This window comes from Diabrotica virgifera, chromosome 9 (assembly GCF_917563875.1).
Source record: "Diabrotica virgifera virgifera chromosome 9, PGI_DIABVI_V3a".
NCBI lineage: Eukaryota > Metazoa > Arthropoda > Insecta > Coleoptera > Chrysomelidae > Diabrotica > Diabrotica virgifera.
Genome location: NC_065451.1, coordinates 78506609 through 78516070, shown reverse-complemented (window position 1 = coordinate 78516070; position 9462 = coordinate 78506609). Strand labels below are relative to the sequence as shown.

At 32.1% G+C, this 9462-nt stretch overlaps 1 pseudogene; it reads right to left on the bottom strand.

The window, feature by feature from the left end:
• Positions 1 to 671: 671 nt before the first annotated feature.
• Positions 672 to 3071, bottom strand: LOC126891023 (uncharacterized; annotated as a pseudogene).
• Between the last annotated feature and the right edge of the window lie 6391 nt (positions 3072 to 9462).

The window sequence follows — 9462 nt, the reverse complement described above, 5'->3', positions numbered from 1 at the left end:
CTAAATATCTCGAAAATAAAAATAATGTCAAATTTGGTACCTAACCAGAACATCAATATTGGTGGGAAAGAAATAGAACTCGTAGATAGATGTAAATACTTGGGACATGAAATTACGATTGGCAGAGATAATCAGACTCATGAAATGAAGAGAAGAATGAATCGGTCTTGGGTGGGCAGCATTTGGAAAACTGAGAGAAACTTTTAAAAGTGAGTTGCCTACATGCCTAAAGAAAAAGGTATTTGATCAGTGCGTACGCAGTCTTGACGTACGGATAGGAAACACTTACCTTAACTAAAACCTCGGCTACCAAACTAAGAGTCTCGCAGAGAAGAATGAAGCGGTCAATGTTAGGAATAACTATGCGAGACAAAATCAAAAACGAAGAAATCAGGAGAAGAACAAAGGTGACTGACGTCATCGAAAGGATAGCCAGGTTGAAGTGGAGATGGGCAGGACACATAGCCAGAATGACAGATGGGCCATGAACAAAGAGGTTATTAGAATGGAGGCCAAGAGAAGACAAAAGAAGCATCGGTCGACCGCCTAAAAGATGGACTAACGACTTAAGAAAGCTAAATAAAAACTGGATGAGAGCGGCGCTTGATAGATCGGGTTGGAAACGAGGAGAGAAGGCCTATGTTCAGCAGTGGACTTTTGAGGCTGGATGATTATCTATTTACAGATTTTAATAAATGAGGAAAAATATTATGTATCCAAAAACTTTCAGCAGCTGTCATCAAACTCTCCAAATAATTTTGATCATAATCCACCCATGTATAATTAAAATTAGAGTTACTTTCAAATTCTGGATCAGCACCACAAAATAAACATTTTTTTTTGTCGAGTTGAACTTGCGCATTATATTTGGCAGTTATTTTATTGTCCTTTGTTAAATAATTAGCTGCAGTTCTGCTAGTCTGCGGACATTTTATTTCTACATCGTATTCCTCACATATGGCATCAGGTGAAGTACCAAAAATTGGAAACTTGGGGTTTAACTGTAAGCCAATACGGTTTAATTTTATTTTAAAGGCTCTTTCTACACATTTCACCATACTTTCTTCCAACTGTTTACCACTATTCATTGCAGAAGTTGCTTTAAATTTTGACACTCCCAGTATTTGTTCAACAAATGACCCATTGGATTTTTTTGACAGTGAGCCGCATCGTATACTTTTGATGCAGTTATTCTGCCATACCTTAACTCGAACCATAGACTGCTATCTGACTGTGTCGTAGTTTTTATGGCAGCTTCTGAATACTTTCTCACTCATATTAACTGCACAAAATTCAACAAACTCACTGTATGTGGTCTGTTTAGTTGAAGTAAATTTTAGCAACAGCTGAAAAATCCCTAAATTTTTCATAACATCATCTTTTTTAAAATGTTGCAATAACTGGCTCTCAGACTGGTTTTTAATACACATAGCTACTACTTCTTGAAGGAACTGGTTACTATCTTCATCCGAGCTTAGCTCCTCTGGGGCCCCAAAGTCTTTCAGTGTCAAATATTTTATACTGGTACCAACTTTCGATAATTTACTTTTGGCCCAATAACATGTTACTTCTGTTTTTGAGGGTTCTTCACTCCTTCTGTGCAACCACATCAGAAAAGCTATTTGATGTTTGCATCCACCTATAACATAAGTTTTGACATTTAGAGAGTGTCCATATATTTTTAGAGAAACAAAACTACTATCGAATCTAAGTAAAATATTTACATTTTAAATGAAATGTTATTTAAAGATTATTGTGATTTATAAATTATCCATAATATATTTTTAGACATATTAAACTACAATCGTATCTACGTAAAATATATATTTTAAATAAAATGTTATTTCAAGATTATTGTGATATTTATTTTAAAACTAAGAAGAAAAATTATTATAAAAGCTCTATATTTCGATACCTATTAGAATTAAAATAAGTTAAAAGAGTATTTATTACTTCATATTTATTGCAAAGTGCAGCATAGTCTTTAGCTGATCTGTTATTATTATCCCCGATAAAAAAATATTAGGTTTGAAGATTGCTCTTTAAAATATTAAGAATAAATATCTGTCTATAAAAATAATACTTACCTAATGATGCAGCACAATCATAACACTTTAAATCAAGTACTTCCTCAGTTTCTTCATTTATTTCACAACTGACAGCGTATTGTTTTTTCTTAACATTATGTTCAGGTGTTATTTTTGCCCTTACAGTACAGATCACATCATCTCTTTTTACTTGAACCCATCCTACCGCTGCGTCTCCATATGATTCCCGGCCAGATCTAAAAGAAAACAATAAATAAGTTCATTTGATACAGCTTCAATACAATAGCATTAAAATATAATATTGCCACTATACTTAATAGGAAGTGTGTACCTACTAAGTTTTATCGTTAAATACTTATGAGAATAATAATCAGAATAAAATAACAGTATAAAATTAGTAGGTATAATGGGAGTATAATATACATAATATATGTACTTACTTATCTGCTTTAACTCCCCGAACTTCTCCGACGGAAAAATTTTCACTCTTTTGAAAATATGTAGCCACCATACACATGTCAACTATAGGTAAGTTATCAGACTGCCCTTTACAAAAACCCTCTTCGGTCATTTTAAAAAATATATCTTAAAAACACTCAAATATATCAGAAATAGAAATTATCAAATATATTTATAAAACTTAGTGTCAGTGTCAAAACGAATGCCAAACCTATGAGGGAACTTACACATTTTTTTATTACGTAATATTATTCAGTTTCCTTTAAAAATAATATTTCCAAACTTTCACGCGGTAAAACCTCATAATAACTTAGAAGATAATTTAAAATCTATATATTTTTTTCTGTTTTCTGGCCTTGGTTTAGAAGAACCCTTAGCCAATGTAAAATAGTTCAAACGATCAAAAACGCTTGTGACGTTACATAACTGTATTTTCTACTGACGTTTATAATGTCTAATTTAAAATTATATACAATTTTGTTTACTTTGTTGGTGCAGAATGTACATGCACAACTATATGACGTCACTATGCGTTTTGGACCACCTGTTTTAATTTGAATTTTTAATCGTTAGGGGCCAAACGAAAGACAAACAAAACTTTTTTTATCTTTGATACATGTTTTAAATTATGTTCTGTTGTGATTTATAACATTTTTTTCGAATTTAAAAATGTATGCAAGTTCCCTATTACTCTTGAATAATTGAAGTTTAATTTTAGGTAAAAAGATATTTTGTATTGGATCTTTATTATAACTATTACAACTTAACGAATTGTTACTAGTTGAATTTGCAGATATACTTTCTACATATGTCAAGGAAACTTCCGAGTTTCATAATAGCGCTTTTTAAATTGGTCTCTCTCCTTAAAGTTCTCAAATTGGTTTTCAGGACAAGTTACCTCTATTTCTAATTGAATAATTTCAAATATTTTATCTGTGAAATCTAATTCATTAATTCTAATTGTAGCATCAGTTAATAAAGGTTTCCTATTTAGTTCTGATGTTTTATAAGACCTATAAACCGTTTTATAAAAGTTAACCGCTTTTTAGCGGAACCCCTAGTTCTGATACATTTTACTAAATCAAACACGATTATTGATTAAAGCCTCTAAATTGTAAATAGTGTTAGGTTGGTTAATCATTAAGGTTTAAAATTGGAAATAGAATAAATGACTTACAACGGCCTCCTGTGTGTAGTATACAGTGTGTCAATTTTAAAACTTACAATGGCTATATCTCACAAACAAAAGCTGAAAACGAAAAATGCTTGAAACCGTTTCTAGGATAGTAAGGGGGAACTAAAATTACATGAAAGAGAACTCACCCCCATCAACCTCCTAGGCCCCACCCACCACAACCAAAAAACTTTAAATTGCAAACCCCTAATTGTGATACATCATTGAAAAGGCTATAAAAAATGCTATTCAATGGTATAAATAATAATTATACAGGGTGAAGCAATAATTGTGAAACTTTGGCTTAAATGAAAAAATTAATAAGGTTTTGTTGAATTACAAATTTATTAAAAATGTCAATTAAGTAAATATTTAATGTGAATTCCGTTGTTTGGAAAACAATAATACAGCCTATTTTCAAATTCTGCACGAAATTTAGCAAATGTTCTAGTAATAGGGCGACATGCTTGAGTAATTCTTTCTCGCAATTCCCCAAGTGAAGCAAGTTGAGTTTTATAAACAACTGATTTAAGGCAAAAATAGCAAATTAAATTTTAATTCAACAAAAAAAGTTCGAACGGACATTTACCATTTAAAATAATAGTCAGGGAGATAGCATTACAAATACAAATGTCATAGTAAGCCAGCTGATATTAACACCCTTTATAATAATTTTTTATACCATTGGATAGTACTTTTTATAGTAGGATAGTATATTACTTTTTTCTATGGGGTTACCTTAAATCAGTTGTTTATAAAACTCAACTTGCATCACTTGGGGAATTGCGAGAAAGAATTACTCAAGCATGTCGCCCTATTACTAGAACATTTGCCAAATTTCGTGCAGAATTTGAAAATAGGCTGTATTATTGTTTACCAAACAACGGAATTCACATTAAATATTTACTTATAATTGACATTTTTAATCAATTTGTAATTCAACAAAACCTTTATATTTTTCATTTAAACCAAAGTTTCAGAATTATTGCTTCACCCTGTATAATTATTATTTATACCATTGGATAGCATTTTTTATAGCCTTTTCAATGATATATCACAAGTAGGGGTTTGCTTTTTTGGTTGTGATGGGTGGGGCCTAGGGGGTTGATGGGGGTGAGTTCTCTTTCATGTCATTTTAGTTCCCCCTTACTATCCTAGAAACGGTTTCAAGCATTTTTTGATATCATTTTTTGTTCTTGAGAATATAGCCATTGTAAGTTTTTAAATTGACACACTGTATAGAAGAGTTCAATCTGAATTTTTATAAGTTATTTTGGATATCTTTATGAAAATAGCTGTTTATGGATATATCACGCTCGAAGGATCAACAAATTTACAAATGTCTTGGGACAAGACAATTACAACAACGAAATTTCAATTATTAAACAAATAGCAAATAACAATGGCTTTCCCTCTTCTACTGTAGATAAGGTCATTAGAAGGTCAATACTCAAAAAGAGACTAAACCAAGCTTTTAACATAGAAAACGAACCCAACACTACATCTATTTATAGATCCTTATCCTACTTAGGGCCAATTTCAGAAAAAGTATCAAGATTAGAACTATGAGGACCCTTTCTCAGAGGATCAAGGAACATCTCAACAATCCAGAAAAATCCAACTTTGGTTATCACGTTAAATTTAGCAACCATTCCTTCTCCCCTTCCAAAAACAGTACAATTTTACATAACATACCAACCAAAAACTAGAGACAAATGAACCTTTTAGAAGATCTAGGGCCGGTATTTCAATAGCTACTTAAGCTTTTGCTTAGCTAAGCCTGTGTCAAAAGTTAAGGAGAAGCTTAAGCTGAGTGCCGTATTTCCATCATTCTCTTAACTAAACTGATGCTCAGCGTAAAGTTAATTGGTTTGGTACCTCTGAATACGTCAAAGTGCCAGAGCTAACTGTTCTGAGGTAAAAACCACTACTGTTGACATTTAATTTTATCTTGTCATCTGTATCAATGTTATTTTTACTTCACTTAATTTTGTGTAAACATGGTACATGTGTTTTTAGTTTATTGTCTATATTTTCTCTGGTTATATTTTTATTGTTATTTTGCATAAGCAATAGATCCATCTTTATAATTTTGTTTATTGGATATATTCCTTAAAATGTCAAATTGGAATGTAAGTTTATTTTTGTAAAATACATATACCTACCAAGCATTGTAGAAATAAACAATTTTCATGTGCCTACACCTTCCAAAAGTAGTAAGAATTTTAATAACCGTTATTACGATTAATAAATTAATAGATTATTATTTAATAATCCAATAATAACGTTATTACTTAAAAGTTGGTTTTCAAAACAACTCTATAATTAATAATCTATAGAAATAACCTCAAAAAACAGAAAACAAATTTTAAGCAAAGGCTTAAACCAACTCCCGCGCGAGCTTAAAATTATTTGGTTTAAGCCTAGGCTTAAGCCTCAAATTGAAGTGGAAATACAGGCATCTAAGCTTAAGCAAAGGCTTAAAGTAAGCTTTGGCTTAAGTGAGGTTGGAAATACCGGCCCTAAGGGCCGGTATTTCAATAGCTACTTAAGCTTTTGCTTAGCTAAGCCTGTGTCAAAAGTTAAGGAGAAGCTTAAGCTGGGTGCCGTATTTCCATCATTCTCTTAACTAAACTGATGCTCAGCTGTAAAGTTAATTGGTTTGGTACCTCTGAATAGGTCAAAGTGCCAGAGCTAACTGTTCTGAGGTAAAAACCACTACTGTTGACATTTAATAGCTACTTAAGCTTTTGCTTAGCTAAGCCTGTGTCAAAAGTTAAGGAGAAAGAAGCTTAAGCTGGGTGCCGTATTTCCATCATTCTCTTAACTAAACTGATGCCCAGCTGTAAAGTTAATTGGTTTGGTACCTCTGAATACGTCAAAGTGCCAGAGCTAACTGTTCTGAGGTAAAAACCACTACTGTTGACATTTAATTTTATCTTGTCATCTGTATCAATGTTATTTTTACTTCACTTAATTTTGTGTACATGGTACATGTGTTTTTAGTTTATTGTCTATATTTTCTCTAGTTATATTTTTATTGTTATTTTGCATAAGCAATAGATCCGTCTTTGTAATTTTGTTTATTGGATATATTCCTTAAAATGTCAAATTGGAATGTAGTTTATTTTTGTAAAATAAATATACCTACCAAGCATTGTAGAAATAAACAATTTTCATGTGCCTACACCTTCCAAAAGTAGTAAGAATTTTAATAATCGTTATTACCATTAATAAATTAATAGATTATTATTTAATAATCCAATAATAACGTTATTACTTAAAAGTTGGTTTTCAAAACAACTCTATAATTTAATAATCTATAGAAATAACCTCAAAAAACAGAAAACAAATTTTAAGCAAAGGCTTAAACCAACTCCCGCGTGAGCTTAAAATTATTTGGTTTAAGCCTAGGCTTAAGCCTCAAATTGAACTGGAAATACAGGCATCTAAGCTTAAGCAAAGGCTTAAAGTAAGCTTTGGCTTAAGTGAGGTTGGAAATACCGGCCCCTAGAGGTAACTAAAGAAATGAAACTTAATCCTGATTTTTGCTTAAATACACAAATCAATCTTAATTACAACTATAAACCTTTATTCAGACTCTTGTAGGAGACTCTGGAGGAAGAAGTTTGACCTCATGCAATCAAAAAATCAAACACTTTTTAAAAATAAAAAAATCCTTTTAATTCATTACTAAATTATCATTAAAATCAATATTTCTAATGAATCATTTGGCAGCTTATTCTTTAAAAATCATATTCTCAAAAATTCATTTTTAATTTTTTTTCCATCTTCGAGACACCCATAGCGCACCTAATGAAATTTGCGACTTATTCAATAATACAAAAACTTCACCATCAAGCTTCTTTAGATCCTGTACTATTTAAAAAAGATTTGAGTTCAGTTTTTGAGGGATAACTTGTCAACTGATTTATCTTGGACCTTAAGTCTTTTCTCAATATGTAGTTCATTATATTTTTTAAAAACTAGATTTATGTAACTACAGACTTTGTTGAAAAGTTGTTCAATTCAATTGCTAAAATGTCATATGTCAACTGTCACTTGATATGAGAAAAAGTGAAAGCACCTTAACGAGCACACCCTTGTCTGTGTCGGCTGTCATTAAAAGCCTCCATGCCACATGCCGCCATTCTGCATGCTGACACCGTAGACTTCAGATGGTAAAGTTTCTTGACCTTACCATGATCAAATATTCGTTTTATGTAATGTAATTTTTCGTGTGAAAGTCCTTTGTGCTTTTAATGGATGTTTTTAACTTTTCCGACCATTGAACAATAACTGGATTGAGCATTTTTCAACAATCAGACAAGGTTTTTTCCATCAATTAAAAAAACTGCATAAAGACTAGAAGTATTTTTATATCATACATGGGATCCATCTCTCTTCATAGTGGTATTTTGAACCTTTTGACGTAAGTTAAACTTTTGAATTCTACAATCAATTATTCATTAGAGACCTTTTTATCGTAGCATAGCTCTGAAGATAGCTTTATAAGCCGAAAGCGCTCAGCTAGGAAGTATTTAATTTACAAACTTCAAAAGTATACCTCTCCCTATTTACCTGTCAACAAATTTAGCCGCAATTCCATTTTAAAGACTCATTTTTAAGACTTTTTCATTATTCTACTCATTATGTCTTGTAGTTGTTTTTCACTGATTAATACCCGTTTCAGTAGGTATTTGTAGTTGCGTCTTGGTTCCTTTGATCTTCAGAAGCTAACGGTTCTATTAGCGGAGATCTGAGAATCTTTTTACTCTTTTTATTCTCTTAGAAAGGGGATTGGGATCCTCTTTGTTTTCTTTTTCGATCTTCCGACCAATAGTCGTCACTGCCTGTCATTTGGCCAGTAGTAGGTGGAGCCAAGGTTCAGCCCACTTCGACCGTTTGGAGACCTACCCTGACCGACCTCCTGACCCCGAAACACGGTGTCAGAGGATGGCAAGAGACTCGAATTGAATAAAAACGAAAACGATTATTTTCTTTTCTTTTTAAAGAAAAGTATGCTTTGTTAGCAAGCATTATCTGTTTCCGTATTTGTTCCTCCTCGCTGCCATTCTCTGTTATTTGCACACCCAAGTATGTGAGCTGTTCTACGACTTCTATATTAATGTCGGATATTGACAAATTCTGCAAGTTTCGTTGTTTCCTTCTCTGTATTATGTGTTTAGCTTTATCTGCGTTGATGGCCTTTTTTTTTGTTTATATATTTTATATATATTTCTTTCGCATTTGCTTCAAGCTCCACATATATAGTTATGTGACGTCTCTTGCGGTTCTTCCTGTCAAGTTTACCTCATGTGCGTACATTACAATCTGTTTAGACTTATTAAACAATAAATTTTTTGGGTTTATGGACATTTTTCTGATCACATATTCCATACATATAAACTGCGCGTCATAGAAAACGGGCACCCTAAAAAATAGGTCATTTTTGAAGTCGCGTATCTCCTAAACGTGTTGTGCGATTTAAATGATTTTTTAAATATGTTATAGCCCTATTCTTTGTCAATATCCCTGTAATAATATTTTTGCTAAAAAGGTGAATTTTCATTGTATACCAGGTGTACGAATAAAACGGTGTTTCTTTCTCAAAGTTCGCAAGGCCCTGTGGAATATTCTAGCATTTGTAAAATACTGAAATTAAAACCCAACTACAGCCTCAGGTTTTCTTAACATTCTGTTTTTTTATTCATTCGCTTATGTTGGATAACACAAAAGTTATGACTTTAACAACTAGCCATGTTCTTCATCAGTACATGA